Source organism: Palaemon carinicauda, chromosome 9 (genome assembly GCF_036898095.1).
Source record: "Palaemon carinicauda isolate YSFRI2023 chromosome 9, ASM3689809v2, whole genome shotgun sequence".
Classification (NCBI taxonomy): domain Eukaryota; kingdom Metazoa; phylum Arthropoda; class Malacostraca; order Decapoda; family Palaemonidae; genus Palaemon; species Palaemon carinicauda.
In genome coordinates this window covers 142659972-142672169 of record NC_090733.1, presented here as the reverse complement: position 1 = coordinate 142672169, position 12198 = coordinate 142659972, and the positions used below count along the sequence as shown (strand labels likewise).

Here is a 12198-nt window from a genome sequence, read left to right as displayed (position 1 = left end):
CTGTCCTCATACACCTGAGAACACTGAGATTACCAAACAATTCTAACCTACTCAAGTGGTTTACTACTGCACTGTAATTGTTCAGTGGCTACTTTCCTCTTGGTAACGGTGGAAGAGGCTTTAGATATGGTAAGCAGCTCCTCTCGGAGAAGGACACCAAAATCAAACCATTGTTCTCTAGTCTTGGGTAGTGCCATAGCCTCTGTACCATGGTCTTCCATTGTCTTGGGTTAGAGTTCTCTTGCTTGAGGGTACACTCTAGCACACTATTCCATCTTATTTCTCTTCCTCTTGTCTTGTTAATTTTTTTTAGTTTATGTAGAAATATTTGTTTCAATGTTGGTACCGTTCTTAAGATATTTTATTTTTCTTTGTTTCCTCTCCTCACTGGGCTATTTTCCCTGTTGGAGCCCTTGAGCTTATAGCATTCTGCTTTTCCAACTATGGTTGTAGCTTAGCAAATAATAATAATAATAATAATAATAATAATGATATACTGTATGTGTGTATGTGCGCGCACCCGCATATATAAATTATTTAATAACTAAAGCATGCACGCAATAGGTAGGAACACATGCTGCATTTTAAACAGCAATGTTGTTTGGTAAATATTCCTGCAAGTGGTTCCAACCAATTCAAAATTTGACATCCATTTCATCACCCTTTCAATTCCCGTTCATTAACATTCAAATCACTTGTGTCCTTCAACTTACCTCTTCTATATTCGCCAGTAATCCATAACCTTTTTGTGTCCTGTGACGAATGTAAACTATACAGCAATACGTTAAGCACCGTGGTGTTTGTCATAGTAGATAAGCGTATGAGATAAAAGCGTGCACAAGATGAGACCAACTTGCTTCTACTAAGAGTGAAGAGGCAGAGAGTTGTGTGTGTGCGTGCGTGTGTATTCACTATTCCCCGTGTCCTGGAGCTTCGCCAAGTTGCCATTGCTCTTCGTTTTTTATGATAGAAAATTAGCTTTCATTCTCGTACGGTATACCCAAGAATATTTTGAGTCTGAGCCCTATATAATTTATGGCTGCAAATGTGCAAACGTACTAATCTACGATCCAAGAAAGTTCCATCTTTGAATAAATTTAACTTCTGCTCAAAATAGAAAGTAGAAAGGTCTGTATCTCGCCTTATAGGCCTAAACGATGTTTACCCTGGAGCAACTCTGCTGATCGATAGTCGACAAGTACTCTCAAGCTTGGTTTGTGTGTGTGTGTGTGTGTGTGTGTGTGTGTTCTTTGTCGTTTTTTAGCGCTGATGGAACTTAATCTTATCTCAATATCGACCAGGCAAACTTGCTGACAACGCAAGAGTCCGTGTTCCACCAAGTGTGGGTGCAATCTGACCGCATCGACCAAACATAAAAAATAAAAAGAACTTTTCAATCGGAACAAATCTTCATCTCACGTGATTGTCATCCATAATTTTATCTATGAGTCGGGCTTCTCATTTAGGTTATTTTAAGAAAGGCCAAAGGTCTAGGCAGACAGTAATAAAGTGGGTGAGCTTATGCCTCACCCAGCACAAGGCGCGGGTTCCGGCTGTATCAGCAGCCCGTAGCAGAACAGACAATCATTTCGCGAACAACTACTTCTGAATTATAAATGTCTTTAGAATTAACATTACCTCCAATTTCTTTATATCTTCAATTTTGTTAAAATTAGATTTACAAGGACATAGTCAAGATCTTCTCCCACAGAGCTAGTTCGATAACTTTTAGTACCATTTAAGTTGTCGGCTCAACTTACTGAATAGTTTGGGTGTCTTGGGCTCAAGATATCTTTGTTGCATCACATCCATCCGTGCCTTTGCATGCAATCACACTAAGTAGTATATTTCTCTAGACGGTGTCTGAAAAATTGGGTTCATAATCAAGATATACATAAAGATAATTTTTACAAGGAACTATTTATGATCAATCTGGTGTCCTTAACAATAAACCCTTGTAAACTTTTCTAAAGTAAGCGTCATATTAGACTATCATAAAATATAAGAATAGGCCTACCTTTCTTGGGATTATAGTAGAGGCGTCTTGGCATATGCATATATGAATATTTCTTTATGCTCACCACACTTCTTGAGCAATAGTTTTCACTTCATGAGGTTCCTAGTTTATAATTATTCATTGTCAAAACGTGTGTGTGTGTGTGTGTGTGTGTGTGTGTGTTGTGTGGGATCACCTGAAGATAAGCGACCCCAAATAGTTCTCCTGAAGATAAAGGACCCCAACTACTCTCACCTGAAGAAGAGAGACCCTGATTTTCTCCACCTGAATATAAGCGACCCCAGCTTATTGACGTCTCCAGGTGATCTATTTTGTCTTATAATAGCCTACTATAGAAAAAAAATGAAAAAAAAATATATATTTATTAAAACTACTTTATGAAATATTTGTTAAAAAGAACAAATGTATACAAACAATCCATATTCTACTAAAAGCAATTTCAATAAAAAAAAAAAGCGAACGTATCATTAAAACACCTTTCAAACCACATAAATTGCTGTAAATATATATTTAAAATTCTCTCTTGCATCCATACATTTTCTTAATTCTTGTTCCAATAACTTTCGATGGCCTGTGTGTGTACTCCTGTTTCTGTATGGATAAAATTATGGTAATGATTTACGGTCTGTTACATGAAGTATTTTGCCTCAAAATACTTCATGCAGATTTCTCTGATAAGAAAACTGTAAATATCAATCATAATTTTTTTTCTGAAATGTTTAGAATATTATCCTGAATCCAATTTGCAGTGGAAGTTGAGATTTAGCAAAAAAATGAGTCCTTACAAATAGAAATTTTGCTTTTTAATTTAGTATACCCTATAAATTGTAATTTCTACACATAATTATCTTTTATAGAAGCCAGTTTAGTCACTTAGCCATTAAAGAAAAATAAGATTTTTTTTAAATAACGTCAATTTAAAAAAAAAAAAAAGTATATTTGCTACCATATAGATAAGTTGGTTAGCACTTTTATTGGTTAGTCTCATTTATGTCATTACACTAATAATAATTAACTTATAAACTGGTTAGTTAGCTTGTTAGTCCCATTCTTAGATTTAAATTCCTCACCTGAAGAAACAAGACCCCATTCTTTTCCACCTGAAGATAAACGACCCCAGCGAGTGTTGGGGTCCCCAATCTTCAGGTGATCCGTTGTGTGTGTTGTGTGTGTACGCTATCAGCGGAGAGATAGGTGCAAAGTTTCTTACCTTATAAACTGTAATTTCAGCTTCTTATTGTAACACCATAGAACAGTACCCTCTACATTAAAACATAGGTAGAGATAATTCTTTTAGTTTTTAGCAACTTATTGTGTCCTTTAAACTCCTCTTTCAGTAGCTAAAAATGAAAATAAATATGTGTAAATTGTTAATTTAGATGGTTTATGATTACGTAAAAATGTTAATGTGTGCTGTAACCATACTATAAATATTGTGACTAAAGAATATAACAACTTTTTTAATAAAAAATAGATATTTTGAGATATGCACACACACGCACACAGAGACCCAACCATCCCCACCCACCACCTTCCCCCTTTCCTAACTACAACCCGCTAGTTCGGCAGTTTGTGGGAGATTGTAGTTTCCGAGTTCGCCCTAGGGGTACCCACCCTCTTCCCCTGTCTCTCAGTATGACAAGAAATATATATATATATATATATATATATATATATATATATATATATATATATATATATATATATATATATATATATATATATATATAACTAGACACTTGGCATTTATTATATAGGGGAGGATAACCATTCTTTTATATCCTGTCCTCCTAATTTCTCTTATATTGGACGAGAAAATAAGTATTCCGTCACAAACACCATCCATGTATTTCCCCCGAAATTTAACCTTTAACGTAATTTTCATGACTTGGATCACTTTATCCACATCCATTTGTCCGATAGTGTTGTGGGCCATTCCCTTCAGTAAATTTCTATTCTTCATACCTCTCTAATACATAATTTGAAATTATACAGAGACTGGTTTTCTTTGGCTATCAGGTAATGGTATTTCTAGCGTGTTTTATGAACCCCACAGTGAAACTTAACGGTTAAGATCCGCGATGTTGACCAGAATTAATTTTTCCAAATGACGAATCTTCAGTATCAAAAGGAGAAGCGCTATTGCGTCATCAACGTTGCTAAAACTCTCAGCATGTTGTTCTTCCCCGTTTATAATAACATTTCATCATCATCATCATCGTCCTCATCATTATCCGTTACTATTCCACTGCAGAACAAAGGCCTCAAGCCATGTCCGTCCACTTTGGACTGTATCAAGGATGACCTTCGATCAAAGGTGATGAAGTGTGGGACAGAGGTAGATGGAGAACGCTGGCCAGAAACATCGACCTCACATAAAAGTGGGAAAAGATGCAGTCAAATAGGAAGAAGAAGAAGAAGAAGAAGTGATCTTTCTATGCCAGTCCACACCCGCCAACTTTCTTAAATTCGTCAGGCGATCGTCTTCTCTCCCTTTCCCTGCTTCTTTTGCAATCTCTAGGACCCGTTCTGTTCATAATTACTTAAATAAATCATGTAGGGTTCTCTTTGATTGTCTCCATCCATTAAAGTGTATCTATCTACACAGAAGCAGGATAGTTGTCAACTTGACTAACCAAAATATGTTCCCACATACCTAACAAGGATGTGTTCCCACATGACTAACAAGAGTAATTTTCTAAATGAGTAACCAGAATGTATTTCCACATAACTAACAAGAGTATGTTCTCGCATATCTAAATAGGACATGTTCCCGCATTCACATTGCCTGGCCCTCCCTGATCCTTGGGTGAAGAGGGGCGAGGTGCCTTGGGCACTGATCATATGTATATATGGTCAGTCTCCAGGGCATTTGTCAGTCCCTTCCCTCTGCCATTCATGCGCGACTTCTAAAACCTAGTTTCTACTCTTAATATGTCAACCATGAAATAAATATTTGTACATTTAGGTCGTTTCCCTATTCATAAGAGGCATTGGGAGGTATTCATAAAAATGAAGGATATCCTTGTAAGCATAAGGTAGAAGTACAAGATAATTTTCTGAAGCAAAAGGTAGAAGTATAAGCAAATTTTTTTTTCCATATTCATAATGATTACCTTTTACTTGCGAGGATATCCTCCAAGCAGGAGTAAAAGGTTGACTCGTGTTTCGGGAGCGCTCAGTTACATGTTGGAACTTGTAAGATTTCATTTGTGCTGTCAAGATAAGAAAGAGTTTAGTATTTATAATACATATTTAATGCCCTGTTTTTACTTGTATTTAATTAAGTTTACGCATCAAAAAGAACACAGACGCCGCCGCGCCTTCCCCAAGCCTCGCTGGCGACATCTATTCCCCACCCCTTGCATTAGAAGTTCTTTGACCTCTTTTTAGCTCCCCCACCCCTTGCATTAGAAGTTCTTTGACCTTATTTTAGCTCCCCCACCCCTTGCATTAGAAGTTCTTTGACCTCTTTTTAGCTCCCCCACCCCTTGCATTAGAAGTTCTTTGACCTCTTTTTAGCTCCCACACCCCTTGCATTAGAAGTTCTTTGACCTCTTTTTAGCTCCCACACCCCTTGTATTAGAAGTTCTTTGACCTCTTTTTAGCTCCCACACCCCTTGCATTAGAAGTTCTTTGACCTCTTTTTAGCTCCCACACCCCTTGCATTAGAAGTTCTTTGACCTCTTTTTAGCTCCCACACCCCTTGCATTAGAAGTTCTTTGACCTCTTTTTAGCTTCCCCACCCCTTGCATTAGAAGTTCTTTGACCTCTTTTTAGCTCCCCCACCCCTTGCATTAGAAGTTGTTTGACCTCTTTTTAGCTCCCACACCTCTAGCATTAGAGGTTCTTTGATCTCTTTTTAGCTACCACACCTCTAGCATTAGAAGTTCTTTGACCTCTTTTTAGCTCCCACACCTCTAGCATTAGAAGTTGTTTGACCTCTTTTTAGCTCCCACACCTCTAGCATTAGAAGTTCTTTGATTTCCTTTTAGCTCCCACACCTCTAGCATTAGAAGTTCTTTGATCTCCTTTTAGCTCCCACACCTCTAGCATTAGAAGTTGTTTGACCTCTTTTTAGCTCCCACACCTCTAGCATTAGAGGTTCTTTGATCTCATTTTAGCTACCACACCTCTAGCATTAAAAGTTCTTTGACCTCTTTTTAGCTCCCACACCTCTAGCATTAGAAGTTGTTTGACCTCTTTTTAGCTCCCACACCTCTAGCATTAGAAGTTCTTTGATTTCCTTTTAGCAAACACACCTCTAGCATTAAAAGTTCTTTGACCTCTTTTTAGCTCCCACACCTCTAGCATTAGAAGTTCTTTGACCTCTTTTTAGCTCCCACACCCCTTGCATTAGAAGTTCTTTGACCTCTTTTTAGCTCCCCCACCCCTTGCATTAGAAGGTCTTTGACCTCTTTTTAGCTCCCACACCCCTTGTATTAGAAGTTCTTTGACCTCTTTTTAGCTCCCACACCCCTTGCATTAGAAGTTCTTTGACCTCTTTTTAGCTCCCACACCCCTTGCATTAGAAGTTCTTTGACCTCTTTTTAGCTCCCACACCCCTTGCATTAGAAGTTCTTTGACCTCTTTTTAGCTCCCATACCCCTTGTATTAGAAGTTCTTTGACCTCTTTTTAGCTCCCACACCCCTTGCATTAGAAGTTCTTTGACCTCTTTTTAGCTCCCACACCCCTTGCATTAGAAGTTCTTTGACCTTTTTTTAGCTCCCACACCCCTTGCATTAGAAGTTCTTTGACCTCTTTTTAGCTCCCACACCCCTTGTATTAGAAGTTCTTTGACCTCTTTTTAGCTCCCACACCCCTTGCATTAGAAGTTCTTTGACCTCTTTTTAGCTCCCACACCCCTTGCATTAGAAGTTCTTTGACCTCTTTTTAGCTCCCACACCCCTTGCATGAGAAGTTCTTTGACCTCTTTTTAGCTTCCCCACCCCTTGCATTAGAAGTTCTTTGACCTCTTTTTAGCTCCCCCACCCCTTGCATTAGAAGTTGTTTGACCTCTTTTTAGCTCCCACACCTCTAGCATTAGAGGTTCTTTGATCTCTTTTTAGCTACCACACCTCTAGCATTAGAAGTTGTTTGACCTCTTTTTAGCTCCCACACCTCTAGCATTAGAAGTTCTTTGATTTCCTTTTAGCTCCCACACCTCTAGCATTAAAAGTTCTTTGACCTCTTTTTAGCTCCCACACCTCTAGCATTAGAAGTTGTTTGACCTCTTTTTAGCTCCCACACCCCTTGCATTAGAAGTTCTTTGACCTTTTTTTAGCTCCCACACCCCTTGCATTAGAAGTTGTTTGACCTCTTTTTAGCTCCCACACCTCTAGCATTAGAGGTTCTTTGATCTCTTTTTAGCTACCACACCTCTAGCATTAGAAGTTCTTTGACCTCTTTTTAGCTCCCACACCTCTAGCATTAGAAGTTGTTTGACCTCTTTTTAGCTCCCACACCTCTAGCATTAGAAGTTCTTTGATCTCCTTTTAGCTCCCACACCTCTAGCATTAAAAGTTCTTTTACCTCTTTTTAGCTCCCACACCTCTAGCATTAGAAGTTGTTTGACCTCTTTTTAGCTCCCACACCTCTAGCATTAGAAGTTCTTTGATTTCCTTTTAGCTCCCACACCTCTAGCATTAAAAGTTCTTTGACCTCTTTTTAGCTCCCACACCTCTAGCATTAGAAGTTCTTTGACCTCTTTTTAGCTCCCACACCTCTAGCATTAGAAGTTGTTTGACCTCTTTTTAGCTCCCACACCTCTAGCATTAGAAGTTGTTTGACCTCTTTTTAGCTCCCACACCTCTAGCATTAAAAGTTCTTTGACCTCTTTTTATCTCCCACACCTCTAGCATTATAAGTTCTTTGACCTCTTTTTAGCTCCCACACCTCTAGCATTAGAAGTTCTTTGATTTCCTTTTAGCTCCCACACCTCTAGCATTAAAAGTTCTTTGACCTCTTTTTAGCTCCCACACCTCTAGCATTAGGAGTTCTTTGACCTCTTTTTAGCTCCCACACCTCTAGCATTAGAAGTTCTTTGACTTCTTTTTAGCTCCCACACCTCTAGCATTAGAAGTTCTTTGACCTCTTTTTAGCTCCCACACCTCTAGCATAAGAAGTTTTTGACCTCTTTTAGCTCCCACACCTCTAGCATTAGAAGTTCTTTGATTTCCTTTTAGCTCCCACACCTCTAGCATTAGAAGTTCTTTGACCTCTTTTTAGCTCCCACACCTCTAGCATTAGAAGTTTTTGACCTCTTTTTAGCTCCCACACCTCTAGCATTAGAAGTTCTTTGACTTCTTTTTAGCTCCCACACCTCTAGCATTAGAAGTTCTTTGACCTCTTTTTAGCTCCCACACCTCTAGCATTAGAAGTTCTTTGACTTCTTTTTAGCTCCCCCACCTCTAGCATTAGAAGTTATTTGACCTCTTTTCAGCTCTCTTACCTCAAGCATTAGAAGTTCTTTGACCTCTCTTTATAGCTCCCACACCTCTAACATTAGAAGTTCTTTGACCTCTCCCTTTAGCTCCCACACTTCTAGCATTAGAAGTTCTTTGACATATATTTCTAGGTTCCATACTTTTAGCATTAGAGGGTCTTCGATCTATATTTTGAGGTTCCTCACTTCTAGCATTAGAGGCTCTCTATTTTTAGGTATCTTACCTCTGGCATTAGAGGCTTCTCTTCGCTGTTCTCTCCTGTCTTCTAGTTTTCAAGGTCTTCTTTTATTAGATTATCTGTTTCTTTCGAGATTTCATTGTCTCTTTTCCTTAGTTCGTCAGTGTCCTTCTAGATTTCAAAAGAGATTTCAGTGCCGCGAGTCGTCACTTCGTCAGATTCCTCAGGGAAATCGAAGGCATTTATTCATTACCTATCTGGGTAATGAGTGAAGAGATGAATACTATCGATTTCTTCGCATACACTATCATGCCAAAGTAAATGACGAGCAACATGATATATTTACCAATGTCGTCTTTATATGTCCTTACTTCAATGGCGAATTTTGGGACAATCCTGTTGAACTACACGTCACTCGCCGTTCAGTTGAACCATTCTGCCTCCATCCTTATTCCCCGCAATCCGTTTTTTCACCGATACAAAGCCTCGTACTTTTTCCAAGAGTCTCCTTTAATAAGACATCGTCGCAAAAGCCCAAGCAAAGGATCCTTCAAGGCGCATACATTATGATCTTCAAAGCTCAGCTGCCAACGGAAGATCCCGTGTCTTTCTATAGGTCGGGCAATATAAAACGAACGATCGGCAACTTCGGCAGCCACCAAAACCATCAGTAGTTGATGGTGTTCCGAAGATGTAACACATAATTCTTACCGACAACTTCCTATTCCGCCAGAACGCGATCTCTGTGAGTTAAGTGAAATCCTTCTCCCAGTCATCAACTCATTTCCTCTTACTCCTATTGACGCGCAATTCCTTGGTTAGATTTCGCCAGCTACATACAGATCATGTGAGGTGTTGCAGGCTACGTTTGAAAAAATGAAGATCAGGTCTTCAGAAGTCATTTGAAGCTCGGGGAGGAGTCGTTCAGGACTGCTCCTGGAAATTTCAGTTCTGGAGTCATTCAGAAACCCATGTTAAGTATACGGCTATGTCCTTTGAAGACTTTTGGAAATTCGGGAAAGTTTTCTTCCGAAACCGTTCTGAGATTCCGTTCTGAAGGCATTCAGAATTCCATGCTAAGTCTATGGCTATTTTTTCTGAAGCCATTTGGAAATCTGGGAAAGTTTTCTTCCGATACCGTTCTGAGATTCCGTTCTGGAGGCATTCAGAATTCCATGCTAAGTCTATGGCTATTTCTTCTGAAGCCATTTGGAAATCCGAGAAGATTTTCTTCCGAATTCTTTTAGGACTCGTTAAAAATTTCATTCTTGTTTTACAACAACAACAACAACAACAACAACAACAACAACAACAACAACAACAACAACAACAACAACAACAACAACAACAACAACAATAATAATAATAATAATAATAATAATAATAAACTACGTGATTTGATTTATGGATTTAAGTTGAAAAGTTTTGAAGACGCTAAACGCTCAACTTTGCAGTTTGAAGGAAGCTTTAAGATACCCGGACGAAGGGCGAAGGGTAATTGAGGTTTAAAGCAATCTGAATTGAAATAGTTGATTTCAGCTAAATTATTTCAGGTTTGGGATTTAGAACAATCTATTTCTGGTACGAATCGATATATATATATATATATATATATATATATATATATATATATATATATATATGTGTGTGTATATACATGCATGTATATAAGCTTTTGCAGTATATGAATATTCTGTGTATATATGTATATTTATACGATGTATATATATATACATATATATACACAGACATATATATACATACTTATACATATATGATATATATATACATACATATACATATATATATATATATATATATATATATATATATATATGAATACAGTATATTTGCATGTACTGTACACACACTCACACACACACACACACACACACACACATATATATATATATATATATATATATATATATATATATATATATATATATATACATACACATACATACATACATACATACATACATATATACTGTTTGTACATACGTATATCCCTAAATACAGCAGCCTTCGTATTCTCTTAACTGTTTATACATGCAAAAGCAAATGTAAAATGCATATCACCAAGTTATGGCTTAACCTTGATATTTCATCGAGATTCCAGGTGTGGACAAGATATTTGTCCGCAAGCCACTCTACATTTTGTTCTTCAAAACGGAATAACATCTTGAAATCACGATCAAGTGTGGGTAAACGGGGCATATAATGTTTAACATGCCTCACATCCACAAAATCTGCCATCGTGCTGAGAATCGGACAGAACAACCTTTCTCTTCGAACTACAGTCTGCTACTGACCAGACTCAGCTTTTTCGAAGCATATGCTCTTTATATGAAGTAAAGGGTCTTCTTTATGTATAGCCATTTACTTTTATGTTATTATAAGGATATGCCTTTGCTCTAAAAGTAGAAGCTTTTGCTTGAAATTTTTATGAATACAAGTAGAAGGATTTCCTTCATATTTTGCAAGTATAAGCATATCCTTTTCTTTATGAATACCGCCCATTGTTTCGAATTGTAAATCAACCCGAATTTCTTGTGATTTGTGCAGTATGACTTCAACATTATTTTGCTTATATCTGAGGCTCCTTTGATTCTTTGATTTTTACGAGCGTTTTCCGTAAACCTGTAGATTAAATTTCACGTATAATGAATTTAATATTTATATTAGTTAAAACTTTTATAAAATTTTTCCTTTATCGTCAATATAGCCTAAATACAAAAATGTAATTACGATTCATATTGCTGAAAGATAATAACCAATTCTTCCGTCAGGAGGTATTAAGTAATTTGCAAGAAACACAGCATTAATTAAAAGGATGAATAACACCTTCATTACAAAGCCCCACCCCGCCCCATGGCTCTCCAACTCTCCCGTCTTGGAAAATCCACAAGGATTAACTTCAATATCAGACAATTCTACGCCAGTAGCTAAGAATACAATAATACATAAGTAAATGAAAATTACACATTCATTGTATTAGGCTAACTTTAAAACCATAACAAGAATGATGTACCTTTTATATAAGTGAAATGGTGGTCAACCCACACTTCAATTTACTCTTGATATAGAGTACCTAGTTTTATATAGGTACTTTACTCTGTACTCATAACTTTCTCAACTATTATAAATATTATTATTATTATTATTATTATTATTATTATTATTACTTGCCAAGCTACAACCCTAGTTGGAAAAGCAGGATGCTATAAGCCCAGGGGCCCCAACAGGGAAAATAGCCCAGCGAGGAAAGGCAACAAGTAACAACATTTAAATAAACATTTCCTATATAAACTATAAAAAGCTTAACAAAACAATAGGGAGAGAAATGAGATAGAATAATGTGCACGAGTGTACCCTCAAGCAAGAGAACTCTTACCTAAGGTAGTGGAAGACCATGGTGCAGAGACTATGGCACTACCCAAGACTGGAGAACAATGGTTTGATTCATCTTTCACCTATCTTGCCTATCAGCTGAAAACAATTGCATGAACACTTTAAGTAAACGTAAAGTCCAAAGGAAAAGAAAAAGAGAAAA

At 37.4% G+C, this 12198-nt stretch overlaps 1 protein-coding gene across 2 annotated transcripts in view; it reads right to left on the bottom strand.

The window, feature by feature from the left end:
* The window catches only part of LOC137646895 (monocarboxylate transporter 14-like), a 12945-nt gene extending 11223 nt beyond the window's left edge, over positions 1–1722 (bottom strand). Inside the window, exon 1 of one of the 2 annotated variants that reach the window (XM_068379967.1) lies at positions 1639–1722. The gene's annotated coding sequence lies outside the window, so the exon portion shown is untranslated. Of the gene's footprint in view, positions 1–713; positions 997–1638 lie in introns of those variants that run through there. The other variant, XM_068379964.1, reaches the window with a different exon arrangement.
* Between the last annotated feature and the right edge of the window lie 10476 nt (positions 1723–12198).